At 39.0% G+C, this 18984-nt stretch overlaps 1 protein-coding gene across 1 annotated transcript in view; it reads left to right on the top strand.

Annotated features, from left to right (window-relative positions):
• Nucleotides 1-1614: 1614 nt before the first annotated feature.
• LOC136792062 (uncharacterized) overlaps nt 1615-18984 on the top strand; it is a 45808-nt gene continuing 28438 nt past the window's right edge. The window contains exon 1 of the mRNA XM_067006885.1: nt 1615-1671. The gene's annotated coding sequence lies outside the window, so the exon portion shown is untranslated. The remainder of the gene's footprint in view (nt 1672-18984) is intronic.

Here is an 18984-nt window from a genome sequence, read left to right as displayed (position 1 = left end):
TTTATCCCCTCCTCCCTCACACACAGACATACACATATTACGTTCCAATCTATGAGACACAGCCATATTAATGATCGACTACAGGGTCATTCAACTTTCAATTATTTCATAGAAAATTTTAACTTGGTTCTTTGGAAATTTAACCTATTTATTTAGTTAGTTAGTTGTTTGTTTGTTTATTTATTTTCTCTTACTCTGGACACTTGTCTAATAGAGGTGCTTTAAAAATCAAATGAAATAATAAATAATGCATTTTTATTAGTGAAGCAAATGAATAAGTATTGTGAGAAATCAACTTGTAAATAAAGCATTCAAAATTTCAACTATTTGTTTATATGTACATTAACGATTTGTTTTGTTTTTCATATTGAAATGAGCTTATTTCATGTCCTCACTATATAGGTCCAGGGAAGGAATAAGGATGCAAATACATGTAAAATGAGACTTAGCCCTTGATTTCTGTCAGGTAAAGATTAATTGTAAAGATTATGATTTAGCTGGGGAGAGAGGGCAGTGACACATGAAAAAATAAATGTCAGTAGCTGGAATGGACTGGGTGTTCCAGAAAAAAGTGCTCAGAGCACAAACAGGGTAGAAGAGGAAACCTCTTCCAGCCGGAATTTTTCCTAAAGGCTTGGTGAAGGATTGGGGTTTGAGTGGGGTGTTAATGTACAATTGAAGAAGGCATCCTAGGGAGGGGAGAGGTAAGCAAAAGAGGCGTGGAAGCGGAAGATGACCAAAGACATCCAGTTAAGAGCACAGTATGACTGGGACGGGATGCATGTGCAGAGATGCAAAAGGACTTAGGGATGGAGGGATCCGATTATGAACTTCCTTGGAATGTAAGATTTAGGAGTTGAATCACTCTGTGGGCAGGCAATGGAGAACGACTGAACAATGTTGATCAAGAATGTGATATAAAGGAGAGAATGGGTAGGATGGATTGACAGGAGCAAGGCAGGGGTTGTAGGAAGCTGTTAGACCTGGAGGTCAGCTGGTTCTGTCCAGTGTGGCAGGAGAAACAGGGAATGTAGACAGTGAGCCCAGGATTGCATCTGCTTCCTTTCAAGATTCATTGTGTCAATATTTGTGGAACAGACACAAATTGAATTAATAGTCAGTAAAAAATCTTTGAAAAATCAACAGTTGAATGAAGAATATTCAAGCAGGATATTCTGTGGGTAGCAGAAACTCCCAAACTGCTTTAAGAACAAATGAATGAAAGAATGCCTGAGTGGCTCTCCAGGAATCTTCAGTGTCTGAAACCTCAAGAATGATTTTGTACGAAGACAATTTCAGTATACAGAGTCGTTCTGATTTGAGGGCATTTTTCTTCCCCCGCCCCGGGTGCAAATTGAAGGTGGCCAGATCTGTAGGCATAAACGGGGTGTTTTATCCAGGGAGACTGCATACATACGTATAACCTTTCTATTGCAAATGAAAGTATGTAGAGAATCGAATCTTTAAAGAATTCCTGATTTGTAAATACAGTCTGCTGATTTCACAAGTTTCAAAAAATCAATGGGACCAAAGGGCTCCTGTCCGGATCAAAACTCAAGTCAGTTCCAGCTTCCCTGGAAACCACAGACAGGGATGTTCTCCTGCCTGTTTGGTATTCCACACGTGCTAATCAACCAAGAAGCAGTTAGAGGTGCTGTCCACCAGCTTACAGTGAGTATGGATATTTTATCACCCTTTTGGACCTTTCTTCCCACTGTGAAAAAGGCATATGGAATTTCATTATGGTAATGGAGCCACAAATAAAGCACTTGGATTATACTGGATACCTGTGAGAAGAGAATATTTTTAAATATCGGTAGGTGGTTCCCTAACATAGGTAATTGAGTATCAACATATTTCTCCTTTGAGCCTTTCCATGGAGTGCTCTGTCATACAGTTAAGGAAGGTGGGGCGTAAGTGAAACCTTTTAAGGAAGTATTGTCTGCCTGAGCTTGATCCTTTAAAAAGGTACTTTCTTAACTTGATTAATGCTCCCTTTTATAGCAATCTTTTTTTAAACTCAAAAAGAAGCAAACCCCATTTTTAGAGAAAGAGCGAAGTTGTTAATGCTCCCACTTAAAGTAAGTGACATAGATATTTCACAAAAGAGCATAGGACTTGTTCAAGGTGGTGTTCACAGGGATGACATGGGCGTCCGTCCGTCCGTGTGCACTAGGAGGACAAATCGCTCTCTTGGTAATTCTAAACAGGTGTCAGTTATAACCTCTCTCCTGAAAAAGGGTCTGCCTCCCTCTCTTTATTGTAATCATATGCCTTTCAGTGCAGGCTTACTTTACCTTTCATCTACATTAAGAATAGTTGGTGCTAAGGGATGCATTTGAAATGGGGGATATTTTTTTTCCTCTTGCTTTCCCTGAGTTAGTAAATCTGTAGATGAAGTTCTAAAAAAGAGTAGAATATGGGACGATGGGCCCCAGGCACTACCACAGCCTCTTGTTTTGATTTTCTAGCACTTGTTTTCTCTCAGACCTCCCAGTGATCAGGGGAGCTGCCAAAGGTGAGCCCCAAATGGTACTAATGCACCAGCAGACATTGTTTATTTTACCATAGCATGGGATTACACGTGAGGCCAGGTGCATTCTTTTTTCTAAGCTTGATGGAGATATGATTGCCATATAACCCTGTGCAAGTTTAAGGCGTACAACGTGGTGATCTGATGTACTCATATATTGCAAGATGGTTCCTAGGATCCGTTCTTGACCTATCTCGTTCAGGGAGCTAAAGAAATACCGAGAGTTTGTAACAGTAGTTGTAGAGCTAGAAAGGACATCAGTTCAGTTCCTGCCAATGACGACATCCAAGCCCTGAGGGCTCGCCTGAGTCTCCAAAGGCCGGACAGCTTGTTCAGAACAGGCAGAGATGAGAATGTGGCTCTAGGCTCGGCCACGCGGTCTGTAGCACCCGGGTCTCTGTGCCCCTTTGCTGGGTCTCACGGTGGACATCCATTTCACCGACTCAGAAGACAGCAGTCAGCCTCCTACACCAGGCTGTCCAAGTTCAACAAGGGAAGCATTTTCCCAAGTGGGCAAAGGGCTCATTTCCATTCAAGGTTTAACAACAGTAGTGCCCTAGGAAACATGCTTAAAAATACGCACTGTACTCTGTACATTTGGAAGCAAATAATTCTATTTGGCCCAAAGTGTTTGGAAGGACATCTTTTCAATAAATTCATGGCAAGATGTTCCATGTACTTCCATGGGGTGGCAAGGAGGTATTTTAAATAATCCAGTCCTTCATTCATTTATTAATGTATTTATTCATTTATCCATTCAATCAATAAATGTTTACAGAGTCCTTGTAATGTGGAGAGAATAATAAAAGTCAGAAATCCCTGCATTCGTGAACTCATATTGCAGTGAAGACAGACAATAAATTAAAAAAAAAAAAACGGGAATTATAGAGCATATTGAAGGGTGAAAAATATTCTAAAGAAAGAAAAGCAGGGAAGGGGAAGAGAACCTGTCTTAAGAGTGAGGGTGGGGCTTAGGCAATGAAGATGTCGTAATTTCACCAAAGACGTAAATGGGATAATACTGCCAGTCATTGTAAGAAGCACTGTATATATTTTATCTCAATTACACTTCCCCAAACCTAGGAAGTAGGTTCTATTTTACCTCATTTTAGGGCTATGAGGTTCAGAGAGGTTTGGTGATTTGCTCAAGGTCACACAGCTAAAATATAAAGGCACCAGAAATTTGCACCCAGGTTGGATCACTAGGCAGCCTTCTTGTTAACACAGAACCATGATTTTCTATTCAGCAAGACATTGTTTATTACCAGACAATATGTTGTGTGTATGTGTGTGTGTCTAAGAGTTTGAGGTAGAATTAGAAATTCACTCTACTATGTTAAGAAAAGAAAGGTATAAGAGATCATTCAAAGATATTTTAATAAGAAAAAGAAAATAAGCTAAATTTGCTTTATCTGATTCCTATGAGAAATAGTATCAAAGGTAAGGCTGCCGTTGTCTCTTGCCACTGAGACATTAAGTAATCAAGCAAGGAGCACGCACACTCCTGTTCAGCATCTCGGCATGTGGAAAATCACCATGTTTCATCCGTCTAAAACAGAAGGTAGCAGCCAGGATGTCTGTGCAAGGGATGCAAGGAACAAAAAGACATCTGCTGGAGAGCAACACAATGAGGAAATAGTTCAAGAGCTACTCTACTATCTTTTGCGTCGTGAGGAACGTTCACATAAAATCGCTTGCCAGGTAGTTCGCAAAAAAAAAAAAAAAAAAAAAAAAAAAAAATTCTTAAGTCCCGATGGGTGAATATCAATTCTGTGTGACTGAGTTTGGGGAATCCTATCCTTCTACATTCCATATGCTGAAAAATCACACTTGCATGAAGACTACATCAGAGAAAATAGTGCACTTTGGGATCTTTGAGGCGGCAACATCCAATTTCTACACGAACCATCTTTCCTCACTTAAACTTGCCTCTCTCACTGTGATTATTTCATATGTACATACTCTCAATTAGATCATGAAAGGCATTCATCTATTCTTTAATCTGTGTATGTTTGACTGCTTGGCTTTTTTTTTTTTTTTTTTTCCAAAAAAACCAACCAAGCTCAAAGCTAGGGTCTGCATCCCAAATGCAAATTAAGTGTCCTGGAGGAGACATTGCAGTCAGATGTCGATGAAGGTAGAGGGTTTGATTGCATGTGTCTGGGTAGCAGGGTTTATGATGCACAGTGAGGGATGGTCTTCTGCAAGCTGATTGTGCTTCAGACCCTGGGTTGAGACGGCAGCTGTGCTGGGCCCTCTGTGGGGATGCCAGTGACCCCCCAGCACACACTGAGGGTGCTGCTGCATCTGCTGTCACTATTCAAGTCACTTCCTACAACATTTGGCAGGCAGCGCCCGGGCAGCGGGGAATGACGGAGGTGGGGGGAACGACCCCGTCGGCCATGGTGCAATTGACATCTGATTGATGAATGCAGCACATTGTGGAAACGACACATTAGTAGTGGAGCTCGGACAGTGAAAGAGTTGAGAAGCACTTGTCTGTGAATAAAAAGCTTGGAAACACTTCTGCTTTTTAAGAGGAGGAGAAAACTATTTTCTATGGATTTCTCTGTTAAAAATAAAAATGCAAAGACAATATTTTCATATCGAGAAAACTAAACAAAAGGAAAACAGCTTTAAATTATTCAGAGGGGAAATGAATTGAGAGTTCCCAATTAGACTGAAATATTTAAAGCATTAGCATTATTGGTCCTTACTTCTTCATGCACAGTAAAATAAAATTAAATAAAAATTGCTATGAGATCAAGGCTGACTTAGAAAAAGAACAAATTCTTTTAGTTGGAATGTTAAATAAACGTAATTATTTTTCACCTGGAGAAAGGTTGTTTTTTTAAAATCCGAGGTTAAAAAATCATCACAGTAATTTTGACTTGTGTTTATTTTTATTCCTTATTTAAATATAGTAATGAATATCCCCTTACCACATGGTCTTACACCCTCACTTATTCCTTTTTTTTTTTTTTTTTTGGCTGATATTGAATCAAACAATTGAAATCTTCCAAATTTGCTTTACCCATAGAATGTGTGTTATCATTCACTGCTGGAAAGGAGAATCCATTCTGATACTGATTATGTTGTGTTAGATTTTAGATTTTTCTATAAATGTGTAAAGGCTGTAAACACCAGGAATTCCCAATGGTTTAACAGAATCATTCCTCCTCTGACCACATAATTGCTAAATTGTGCATGTCAAATGGCTTCAGGATATTCTGTCCCCTTTCCAGCAGGTTATCAAGGAAAAGTTGCTGGAGAATGGTGTTGTTTGTGTGTCCTTTAAGTCAGGAACTCAAAGGTCAATAGTTGCCAAAAGCATTTTCACTGAGTAACTGCTTCTTTTCCCAAGCTCGGTAACATACTGTCTCACCAGTGATCCTTATCAGTTATTTCTAAATGTGTGCATTTGGTTTCTAAGCCAAAGCCAACTTTTACACCCAAGCTTTATTACACTTCATCATACGATTGTTTATATCATACATGTGGATTACATGCCGATATGCCAAACTGACGTGAAACTATTGGGTTGTTTTTCTCGTGATTATCTTTGAAGACATTTAAAAAATCAATGTGTTTTTTCCCAATGATTTGAATTCCAGTACAAGCAATAATTAACTATGTGGTGGACAATAGTGTTCAGTAGGGTCTCAGCGCCCTTGTTTGCAGTGGGATAGAAAGTTCTCTTCTGAATGAGCGTGTTTTTGTCTGATTTCAGTGCTAACTTAGGAGTAAAATGATTCTATTAATACTTTGTGAGTAATGCTAGAACCGAGCCATTAGATCCATGCAGCGCTCAGTTCAGGATCTCTGCTCTTCCTGAGTGTTTTCTATGAGTCATATGCCTGAGCAGTTGTCATTGGTTGTTATACCGGTTGAACTGCTATTGCAGGATTAATCTTTAGTTTTGACAGTTAAAACAGTTGCAGCAATTAATTACTAGGGAATAATTTCCCATCCCCAAAGTACAGACGATAAAAACATGTTCATAAATATGCTACAGTTCTTCGCTGTTTTCCTCAAAGTATAGCCGAAGACATCTTTGCAACGACAATTCCTAAAACTCACAAATTGCACATTCCTATAAGTAAAATAATTGGGGGTGGGGAGGGCAATTTGATTTTTTTTTTCTTCCAGCGGGATGTGAAAACATATTTGACATTCACTTTTGATCAGACGTCCGTGATCCCATTGTATAGGTAAACCTCACTACAATCTCAATAAAGTCTTTTTTTTCCTTCTTCTTTGCTTAATTGTGGTGATATCATTTCAAGAAATATAGTTTATGAATGTAAAAGCTGAAAGAACAAAAGAAAACAGTGATGAACATGACAGGCCACTATATTCAAAATACAGACAAAGAATTTAAGCATCAGATGAAATCTCACACAGCATCTGAAACAAATGAAAGGAAAACAGCTTGTCATCAAATCTTCATTTTTTTTTTCAAAAGTTTGATACATATTTCTTTGGGGAATAGTTTGCAAATGATACATAGAATATGTGAAATACAATTGTAAACAGACATGCAATTTACCTAGGTTACAATCTGTTCCATGATCTTTGTTCATTCTTAAGAAAAAAGACAGGGTACACTGCTGGGAACAGGACTGTACCAAAAGAAAGCTGAGATTGAATTATTAGAACTGACATTATTAATATTTTTTTAATATTCCATGGCTTTCTCATGATTCTTTGCATGCCACATCTTTAGCAAACTGCAGTGCCTTAATCATTTTAAGATTTGCTGTGCTCTCAAGAGCTGTTTGCTGGTATGCAAGCATCGCCTCTTTGAATGGCAATAAATGTGCACTGCTCAAAAGAAAACCGGAGTCGGAAAAACGTCTGTCTAAAGTATTAACTGCTAGATTCAGTGTTTCTTACACTCTTGTGCGCTGAACACATGTTGCCCTCGGGTCTGAAACTGAGCTGGCCTTGGCCTTTTGTGGCACTTTGGTCTCTTTCTTGCACCAAAGGCAGGGCGCGGTGGGAGAGAGGGGAGGGGGAGGGGCAGGGGCCGAAAGGGCAGGAGGGGATGGTGGATGCGCAGGACCCAGGAGAAGCTGGACGCGGGCCGCTGGTCCTCGGAGCCTGGGAAAACCCAAGGCAGCGCCCCAGCCTGCGTCCTTCCACCCCATTTCATCCACACACCTCCCAGAACGGCCGCTGACCAGGGCCTGGGCGCGTTTTCTTTCACCCTTTGAGGCTGCACAAGTGCCAGAGCGCTGACTGACACCGCATTTTGAAACTGATTGCACGACATTGTCCTGCACAAGCCATGCAGAAACCGCAGCCCGCTGGCTGTGCACGGGGCCAGGGTCCCAGCAGAGAACATTTCTTTCTAGGTGGTCAGCCGTGGAGCACAGATTCTGACCATTGTTATTGTGTGTGTATCTTGCTACAGAATCGCTGCAGTAGAAATGCAGGATGCGAGGTATGCAGAGGAATGAAAAGGCAAAAGATCAGCTAGATAGATATTTTTGTCATGGATCTTGGGCCGGCATGGTTTTTTTAGCACGTAGGGAGACCTCAATTTAAGGAGCACAATTTAGCAGCCCTTCTCTATACCTGCGCTGTGTGAGGGTCCAACAAGTCAGTCCTTTTTTAATGGAGTTATTACAAGGTATAGTTTGGAGAAGCCATATGCTGATCTTACTTAAATGGAGAAGATTTTTCAAGAAAAAGAAGAGATTGCAGCTGGTAGCTACCGTAGTTTACTATTTTTGAACGGCTCTTTAGTATATGGTATTTTAATTCATCCCACAGCTTCAAATTGGACTTTGACTGTGTACACTGGGATATACTGTATGGTGTTCTGAGTAATGCTGTTTTGCTAAAATTGCAATGTAGATTGATGCTAAAGAGGCAGCTTTGCCATTTCTAAAATCTCAGGCATTTTGTGCAGAAAGAAAATGCTGACTGGCCAGCTACCTCTGCAAACATGGGTGCTGTAAATGCATAGAGCCCCCAAACTTCGACTTTTTAAGTACAGAATGAGTAATTAGTCCCGTTCAGGATGTGATAAAGATACACAGTATTCCCATTATACCAAGAATGCTGATTTTCAGGGGTTTAAAATCAGGCTGGAAAAAGACAGTAGAAAAAAACCGGTTACCCGATTTTCAGGGATGGACAATCTTATTTTTCTATAAGAAAATTTGAAGTAAAATAATCAAGGCTATTTCCAGGCTAAAGAAATCTGGTGAGTGGACAGGCATCTACATTTTCTGGATTTCTGGCTGATAAACGGCATGCGTTTTCTTTTCCATTTGACACTCGAAGCACAACTTTTTGCGTACTGTTTGTCTGAATCTCACACTCTTCAGGAAGAAGTCTTTGTTGCTCCACGCTAGTAGACCAAGTCAGGCTACAATTCTTCTGTGCTCTGCATATCAGATGGAAACCCAGTGTTGGAGCTTTCCCACTGGCTCTTTGCTGCGTTAGCTGGTCCGAGTGCCGTTCCGATATTGGTGGTCACGTTGTGTTGGGTTTCCTTATTCATACTCTGCTAAGCCAAGGAAAACCCGATTCAGCCTCGTCCACCACTGAAAGCAATTAACCTGTAACATGAGCTCTAACATCGCCCCACACTGCAGAGAACCAGCAAAGATTTGTTATTTGGCATAATGACAAGTTTTAATCCTCTCCCAGTAGAGCTCTCTGGGGGATTTTTAGCACATGGACATTACTGAACAGACATGTTCCAACTGCCCTGGTACAATGCACTGGATTTGTTCCAAACATGGAAATTCTACCAAAAATCTAGAGCACGATACAAACAATTGACCATAAAAGATCTATTATAAATTGCATTTTACTCAAAGTCTCTATTAAGTAAAGCCTGAGCAGGTCCTTATAATCATGTATACAACCTTTGGATGAAAACGTACCATGACTGAGTTTGTTGAACTACAAAAACTATCCATGTTTAGAGCATTCTCTGAAAACACTTTCTTATCTTTTTTTTTTAAGTTTTTTTTTTTTTTTTTTTTTTTTTTTAAACCATGGGTCCAGTCCATAACCAGGCCATGGACCATGGCTATATCTCTACCTGCTTTTTAAGTACTCCCTGGCTTTAGCGTCTTTCATTCATTCATTCACTCAGCCATGCCTCAAATACCGATTGTGTACCTGCTCTGTTTAGAGTTTTGCATTGCGTTGCACTTAAAAAATATATTTAAGTGTATTGACATTTATTTCCTTCTCCTTTCCTCCCACGCCTGCATTTCATGTGCATTTTCTTTCTCCGCTCCCTACTCAACATGATCAAGCCAATCTTGCCCCCCAAAGCCATGATTTATTTCTGATAGCTTTCTTTCTTCTGCCAGGTATCAATTGTTCCAAGTGCTTCCGAATTTAACGTTTATATACGTTAGTCAACTCAGTCAAATTAACGTAGCAAAAACCAACCACAATATCATCTAAGTTTCTCACCTATCAGCCCGTTTGCCCCATCACTACCTAGAAAGAGAAGTATTCTTCCTTCTTCCTTTACCTCTTCCTAATTTCTCCAACCTTACATCTCTCCAAAAAGACAAACAAAACTATTTTGACAGTGACGTAACTCCTCTAACAGAAGAGGAGCTATGGGTTTAATTTGACTCCTGTTTAACTTCTCAGCCAATGAAATATCTGATCAAGTTATTCTGAAGGCTGTTTTCTTAAATGATATATTTTGTTTCTAGCTGAATTGTTTTACTTAGCAATTAGTGTTGCAACTGAAGCACTAGCTTGATGTTTCGGCTTCTAAGGGCTAAGACCAAGCTCCCCACATCACAGCATTTTATCAAGAATGAGGGCTTGTCAGTCACGTATCTGTAGCGCGACAGTGTAAACTTCATGGAATATTAAAATTAGGAAGAAACCCAGCAAATCTTGATTCACTGACTTTTAAATGAGGGCTGCAGGAACTGATCACCAGCCTAAGCCCTATATCCACTGACCAGCGAAAGAAGCATTAGCACTCAAAGCTTCTAGCATAATCGCTGACTCTCCCGTCACAGTGTGCAATAAAAAAGAAAACACAGAAAGGCAAAAATCCACAGTCACTATCCAGTAAAGGAGCAGTACTTTGAAGAAAGGAAGCACAGAGAGATGACAAGGAAACCAACAGGTAAAATCCTAATGGCACTGAGTGAGACGAAGCCAGAAAGAGCCATGGGATCAGACAAAACGGAGCAAAGCAGGGTTTGATGCACGTGAATTCTGTACCTTACTCACTGCTTAAACAAACACATGAGACACACGTCATTACTAACAAGTGCTTCCCCAAGAGGGTTTTTTGAGATGGCCAACACCTATTTGTACTTAGTTAATGTAAGTGGCATTCAAATGTCAGGCTGAGGTCTTTAACTTTATCCATCTTGGATTGAAGTATGATCACGTAGTTGATTCGCACTATTTTCCATTCATTCAAAAATATGTACAATGAAGAAGTTTGCTTACACTGTCAATAAGTGGGCTGTCGAACTCCAAACACTGGAGATTTTAAAAAGGTAGCAAAGAAAGAACAAGGTTTGTCTTCCTCTGCCCAGGAAGGCGATACTGTCTTTTCCCCTCACCCCAAAGAGAGCATGATGTTTTATTTTCTCTGTGATCGCAAGGATACCGTCCTGGACTCGAGCTGGAATATTTATCCACTTCTCCAAAGGCAACCAGACAGAAAAGTTTCACATCTCCCATGCTTTGAGCCACAGTTGCCGAGGCTACTGTAACAAGCATGAAGTGAGAAGAACAGGCATGCCTGAGTCCTGAAACCCCAGTTTCCTGATCCGTCTGGCATATTTTGCCAGGCTACAGGCAGAGTCAGGTCTTGTACCAACAGTAGCTTCAGAAAGAGAAATGGTTCAACCATTTATAACTTTGACAGAAGCGTTGTCTACAGTATGATTTATTTTAGGCATTAGAAAAAATATTTTACAAGTTTAAGCTATTTTCAAAATGGAGAAGAAGCAAAAGCATACGGAAATATTTACTCCATATTGAATATTCTAAAAGAAAATTAACCAGATGGAGAATTTTCTGGGGTGAAAGTGGGAGGAGTTTAATGATGTTGTAAACAATAGAACATATTTAATTTAACTCTTTTACTTGGGGAAACTATTTTGCCACAATCCATCACATCTGGCCGTTTAGTCAGCAGAAAGTAGCCCTGACACACAAAGCCACTGTAGATCATGGTGACCGATCATGATTAATTTCTGTTCTCTTCTTCCATGAACCCACAAAAACTGCATGAACATTCAAGAGCCTGTCGGTGGCCACGCCTCTTCCTGCTTGGCTGTTGGTGGAAGGAACTGCTCTATCATCCATTCCAGGGACTAAATGCACCTTTTCTGTGCATGCCTATATGTGCATGAATATCTAAATTTCTACCCTGTTTTAGATGATCTTTTATAATAAGAAGAAGAAGGAGAGGAAGAGATATTCCAACCCCATTGAAATTACCGAAAATACCACTCTAAAGTGAAAATTTAAAGACATATTTCCAAAGGGTCTAAGAGACAATTAAATCGTACGCTTGTGGGCCAAGGTACATCTGAGTTACAAATTGAGCCGTCCTATTATTCAGTGTTCGACCTGAAGTTGTGTTTGTTTTCTTTACAAGGAAATGTTTGAAGTAGTGCTTCCACTGAAGCGTAATCATGGGATGCTTTGAATTTAAAAAAAAAATTTTTATATTGGCGTACAGCTGATTAACAATGTTGGGTTAATTTCAGGGGTATAACAAAATGATTCAGTTAAATATGTACATATATTTATTCTTTTTCAAATTCTCCTTCCATGTAGGTTGAATTTTGATGTGAAAACTAAGACTATCCTTTCCAACTTGCTTTTTAAAACTAAGGGCTTCTCCTAATGAACCAGACCTTCGTGCCTTTTAAAACTCTTTAAAGCTCAATGCCTAATGCTTTAGTAATCTGAAGAGTTCAGTTGGGAAAAAAAAAAAAAAAAAAAAAAAAAAGAGTTCAGTTGGGGTTTTAATTTTCTCATTGTTGGTCTTAAAGGAGGAGACTACAGCAAAATATTTTTTTCACTTTCCTTAACTTATTTTATAATCTCAATGCTTTGGGGTCTTGCTTTTCCTTATTCTTACATTTTGATAGCCACTTTCAAAAGAACCTTAGACACTGATTAGCCAATTACAGATCACATTTCCAAAGGTGAGATTTTAAAAAGTCTTTTACTGTTCCTTTCTCATGTGGGCTAGAAACTGAATCATCCTGCACAAATTTAATTCCAACGTTCTAAATAAAATAAAATGATCTCTCTTTTATGTTTGCTTATACATTTTGTATATGTGTATTTAATTTTTAACGCTGTAATCTCCTTGAATTATGAGCAACACATATTCTGCAACATATTTGTAAATAAGATCTTTATTCATTTGGCAAGGCAACATATCTTCTTTTAGTCTGAGAAGGAATGTAAATTGTCTACAGATGATTTCTGTTATAGGTTATAAGCAAAAATACCATAGAGCAACATTTACTTTAAAGAGCAAAAGGCGACCAACTTTTACTCATTTCAATACAATAAACAGTTACATTTCTTGGTTTAAATATTTGGAAAGGAGATCTATAACATATGTGTTATGCCTTCTTTTGTTCAAAATTCCAAAAAATGGTAGTTTTGCTTAAATTTTTGTTTGCTATTATTCTATGTAATCTGTGTTCCAGAAAGCAGCAGATGTATAACATGCTCTATTAAAATATAATAAAATAGCACCCAGGGCACTTTATTAAAAGTAGCATTAAAATAATAATCTTGATGCCAAAGAACTGTATTCTTGGAAGTTAGTTTAGTAAAAGTAATTGGAATCAATGGGTTAATTGTTTCCAAAGCACTTATAAGTAAATATTATTAACAAATATTTTAATTACTGTACTTTATGTGGACTAAATGTAAGCATTTATTAATACAAACCAAGCACTCATTACAAATTTGCACAGAAAATGATAAAATATTATGTATGAAATGAAGCATTAGCATGGACCATTAAGTCCTCTATTTTCATTTAATTGAATTTGTCAGTAGTACCCTCTTTAACTGAAAACCAGTCATAACCACAAAATTAAGTAATAATTAAAGAAACAACTATTGAAAGAGTTGCTGGGAAGCTAAGGTGCCATTTAACCCAAACATAGCAATTTAATGTAAATTGCCGACCATGTAGACACTGTTCTGAAAATCATGCATCTTGTGGTTCCATATGTGTTGGATTTAGCAAGCACTTTCAGCATTTCAGACCAGATATTCTAGCTGAAGGACCAGTCTATAATTCAGAAAGGCAGGGAACGGTCAAAAGTTCCTATAGACCTACTTATGCCTATAAGACAATAAAGGTTCTACATAACAATTCAATTTCTTGCTGCATAATCAATGGTTTTGGCCTACTAAAATATGAATCAACACACAGAACCATGAGTATCTGTCTTCTTAGTATTTCTGGTAAGCCGTGTGCAAATCGTGTATGTGACAATATAACTGAATCTATGGCTAGATTAAAGTACACTTCACTATTCTAGTATATATGAATGAAGGATGTATCTTGGGTGTCTTTCATGTTAAAACTATGATATTACCCTTTCAAACAGAATTTATTTTTTCATTGCCTAAAAACTTCTAAGATTTGGTTTAGTTTACCAAAAGGTTTAGTTTCCTGGTGTGTATGTGTACACGTGTGTGCATGTAGATGTATACGCATGTATGAAGGTATTTATTTTTACTAGTGGCCATTCTGAAAGGTCTCCAACCTTTGCAATCTATTTTTTAGTCTACCTAGACACGTTCCATGATGCACAGCCAGCAGGGGGAGGTAAGATTTAAGGAAATAGCAAAATGAAGTTGATGGAAGCAACTACTTTGCAGGCAAACAAACAAACAAGCAAACAAAGACTTGTCAATGAGCAGAATGGAGGGGTCTCTAATGCATATGGGTTAGATTTAGCATCTTAGTTACAATGCTGGCTGTCAATTAGAATTTTGATAAACATCCGCCAATGTACTTTAAGGATCTAGATTTTAAATATGGTACACAGACGAATTCTAGTTATTGAAAACCCTTTGTGATATTTTCCAGTGTGCAAACTGTAGCTGAATTGATGTGTGTGGATCACAGAGTCAATTTAAAAATACAAAAAGTACAGGTTCATATAAATATTCTCGTGAGCCTGGAGAAAATGTTGATTTTGTTTCAAAATTTTACAGCATCATGTCTGCTCACATAATTGACTCTTTGTACGCAGCAATTAATAAAATATAATCACAGAGAAACTGAAGAATTCTAATTTTTAAAAAAATGTAATTACAAATACATTTTCGTATTTGTATCCAAGTGGTCAATGAAATGTGTGATAAATTAGATGTGGTGTGTGTTCTTGAAAAAGCCGATAATCACGTTTGGGTTTGGGAATAAAGTAGTTCGATTTTCACATCTACAAACCTCATTTTCTAAACTCGGGTTAGCCAGGATAAGGGTTAACTCAGCTTGCCTGGTACAACTTGACAAGTCCAAACCCTGAATGTGTCTGTAGTTAATATGAAGAAGTACATTCCTTACATAAAAGAGGCAGATTGATGAGGGAAACATATTGAATTACATTAAAATTGTCAGCAAGGAAAATAGAAAATTAAAACCATATCTTATATTCAGTCGTAAATTGATTTCTCATTGCCAAATAGTCTACAAATTTTATTTCATCTGAATTTCAGCCACCTTTAAGAGGAACTTATTATACCCACTTTACAGATTGAAAAGTATATCTGTATACAATGAAACTTTCAAATAATCCTTGGTTTCACAGATTGTACAGATTTTGTTTCCTATTTTAAAAAAAAATGATAATTAACTGATTTAAAAAATATGTTGTATGACTGAAAAATTTATCTTTTCCATTGATTCAGCTCCTTTCCTATAACTGAAAACAGTCATATGTATAAATATATTGTTTCACCTTTTAGTTTTCTCATTGCACATATTAATATTAAGACTTTCAAGGTTATTTTTTCAAAAATTTCATTTCAGATCGCCATGTAAGGGAAAAACTGAATTTCAACAAATCTGAGTTCACGTTGAAACAATTTTAAAATCTTTGCTAATCACACACACACACACACACACACACACACACACACACACACACAATCCCAGGCACGCATATACCACTGAAGTTCTAATGCATTTTTATTGCATTTTCCAATATTCCAATTTTTGGATTTTAGATATGCTGATTTTGTTCTATAATATCAATATACTTTCTTCTAAATCATGTACAAGAGTTGGCTTTTCTCACATGATACTTCACTTCTCATGCTTTTCCAGAATCTCTATTTTGAACAAGTCACTACAATGCTTAATTGCTACAACCAGTTAACAAATTGGAGGAAAAAAATATGCCATTAACCCTCAATATTTGTGGATCTGTGAGTACATCATCGTTATGTAAATATGGCTACATCCCAATAGTCTTGAAAGATGTTTACTTTGGGGCTGTAGTTTACCAGAGCATCTGACGGTATTGTATCAGTATTTTATATATTCACCTCAAAGACCAAAATCATCTCTTACATCTCTTAGGTGTTGGCATTTAGAATATGAATTTAAAAGACTGAGAAAGTCCAGAGTCAGAGTGATGGATGAATAAACAGTCATTTGGTAGAGAAATTATTTTTCCAGTCAGATGTCCTGGATTATGCTGAGATAACCCCACCGTCTGAAAAATCTACACAGCTTAAAGCCACAAGCTAATTTTCAGTCTGGCTAAAGGTCAGTGCCAGAATGGTCTGAGAGAGGGAAGAAGAAAACTGCTGTGTTCCACCAAGTCACTCGGGGATCCAGGCTGGGAGAGGCTCCAGCCTCTGATGTTGCTGACATCTAAATACAGGAACCTGCTGAGACAGTGTGAGTGAGAGCAGGGGTTATCCTTTGCCTTTGAAATGCTTTGCCCAGAAAAGACACCTGACTTTTCCCCTATGTATCAGTGCCCAAAACTGGTTATATAACCACGCCTCACTCAAGAGAGTGGAGAAGTGTAACTTCCAGGGACCTGCAGAGAGAGGAGTATAGGACAGGCTGGTGAATTTGTAATGTCTTCCACAAAAACCAGTACCAATTGGGCTTCCCTGGTGGCGCAGTGGTTGAGAATCCGCCTGCCGATGTAGGGGACACGGGTTCGTGCCCCGGTCCGGGAAGATCCCACGTGCCGCGGAGCAGCTGGGCCCGTGAGCCATGGCCGCTGAGCCTGCGCATCCGGAGCCTGTGCTCCGCAACGGGAGAGGCCACAACAGTGAGAGGCCCGCGTACCACAAAAAATAAAAAAATAAACCCAATTAATTGAGTGTTAAGTGTATTGGAACTTTTAGAAAAAGTGGAAAAGGAATATTAAAAAAAATTATAGGCTCTTTTTTTAATGTTTATTTTATTTATTTATTTTTGGCTGTGTTGGGTCTCTGTTGCTGCGTGCGGGCTTTCTCTAGTTGTGGTGAGCAGGGGCTACTCTTCATTGTGGTGCGCGGGCTTCTCGTTGTGGTGGCTTCTCTTGTTGCGGAGCACGGGCTCTAGGCACGCGAGCTTCAGTACTTGTGACACAAGGGCTCAGTAGCTGTGGCTCATGGTCTCTAGAGCACAGGTTCAGTAGATGTGGCCCACAGGCTTAGTTGCTCCATGGCATGTGGGATCTTTCCGGACCAGGACTCAAACCCATGTCCCCTGAGTTGACAGGAGGATTCTTAACCACTGCACCACCAAGGAAGTCCCAAATAGGCTCTTTATTAAAATCAAATATTAAACTAGAATTTTAATATCTCACAAAAATTTGGAATAATTAACTGAGAACTTTAAAAATCGATAGCAGAGACATAGGGAGTGCTCTTCCCCTCGTAGGTCCTCCATTGCATTGTAATGTGACCCCAAATGCCCGTATGTGCACCATAGTGGCACAGTGGTGAAGGTTAGTCCAAACTGCTCTTATTTTTTATAATTAAATTAAACTTCCATTACATATGGCAGATTTGGTCTTCCTATACTTGTGTGACTCCTGAGTCATGTAAAATCATTGCATCATTTAATCACTGAGTGCTTTGCACAGATTTTGACCCTGATGCTGATCCTTCATCTAAGCTGCCCCAGCATCTGAAGACCAACCCTTGTTAGTGTTAAAAGTGCATTTGGGGGCTTCCCTGGTGGCGCAGTGGTTGAGAGTCCGCCTGCCGATGCAGGAGACACGGGTTCGTGCCCTGGTCCGGGAAGATCCCACGTGCCGCGGAGCAACTAAGCCCGTGAGCCGTGGCCGCTGAGCCTGCGCGTCCGGAGCCTGTGCTCCGCAACGGGAGAGGCCACAACAGTGAGAGGCCCGCATACCGCAAAAAAAAAAAAAAAAAAAAGTGCATTTGGATCCTTCAGTATAGGGTACCCACTTTATGTGTGAAGTCCGGTATCTAGGGCATCTCTAAACATCGACTCACCTATTTTCTCATTAGAACCATGTTGCATATACATTAAGTTGAACAGAAAAGCAACTAAGCACCATTTGTAGTCATTGCTGTAGAGTATGAGGGGAAAAGAGCTACTAAAAAAGAGAAAAGACGAAACGAGATTTTTCTTAAAGATACTCGATATGGAACTAGAATTCAGAACAGTGTGAAAAACAGAGAAAACTGTGGTCAGGGATTAAAAGACATTTCTGAGTAAGAAATGGATACGGTCCCGAATCCCCTGTCTCGAGTTCCAAAATCCCAGGGAAAGTGTTTCGTTTCTGTCAGTTTGGCAATAAACTCATTAGAAACAGAACCCAACCTGAACTGATAAGAGGTTTTTAATTTTCAATGTAGCCCACTCAGTGTAAATACCTATGCGTTTCATTGCAGAAATGTTAACATTTATTTATGGAGTATTAGATCAGATCCTAGTAGGGATGCTATGAAGTCTAGAATATGCACAGCTTATACTCAACTCTGAGACATTAAGAATCCAAAGCATTAGGCCCCAAGGGTTTCCAATAAGAAATTGCATACCTCTAGACAAAAGCCCATTTGGGTGAAAATTAAGAGGTCTGGGTTTAAGCCCGGGGTGTAGTGATTAAACAGTGCCCCCTGTTTAATTGTGATTTTGCCTCTCTGTGCTCCATCTCCTGGATTTGCAATGTCAAAAGTGTGTGGCGGTCACAGATCTCCAAGGTGTTTTCCTCTGCTAGTGATCTCTGACTTTACTAATTTTCACAGTAGATCCTCTAAATTCTCCACATTTACTAACTTCTAATACCACATATTATGTCCTTTGAAGCAAAATTGTTTTCTAGGGGGTAGGCACAGTCCTGAGGTCCCCAGGACCGCACAGCTTCCTTCGTGTCAAATAAGGTGTGATGAGTTTATTTAGGGGATTTATTTTCTTAATCCCAGAGTGTCCACAAAGAAAAAATATTGAAATGTTAAAGCGATTG

Source organism: Kogia breviceps, chromosome 11 (assembly GCF_026419965.1).
Source record: "Kogia breviceps isolate mKogBre1 chromosome 11, mKogBre1 haplotype 1, whole genome shotgun sequence".
Taxonomy (NCBI): Eukaryota; Metazoa; Chordata; class Mammalia; order Artiodactyla; family Physeteridae; genus Kogia; species Kogia breviceps.
This window is presented reverse-complemented; position numbering and strand designations above follow the sequence as displayed.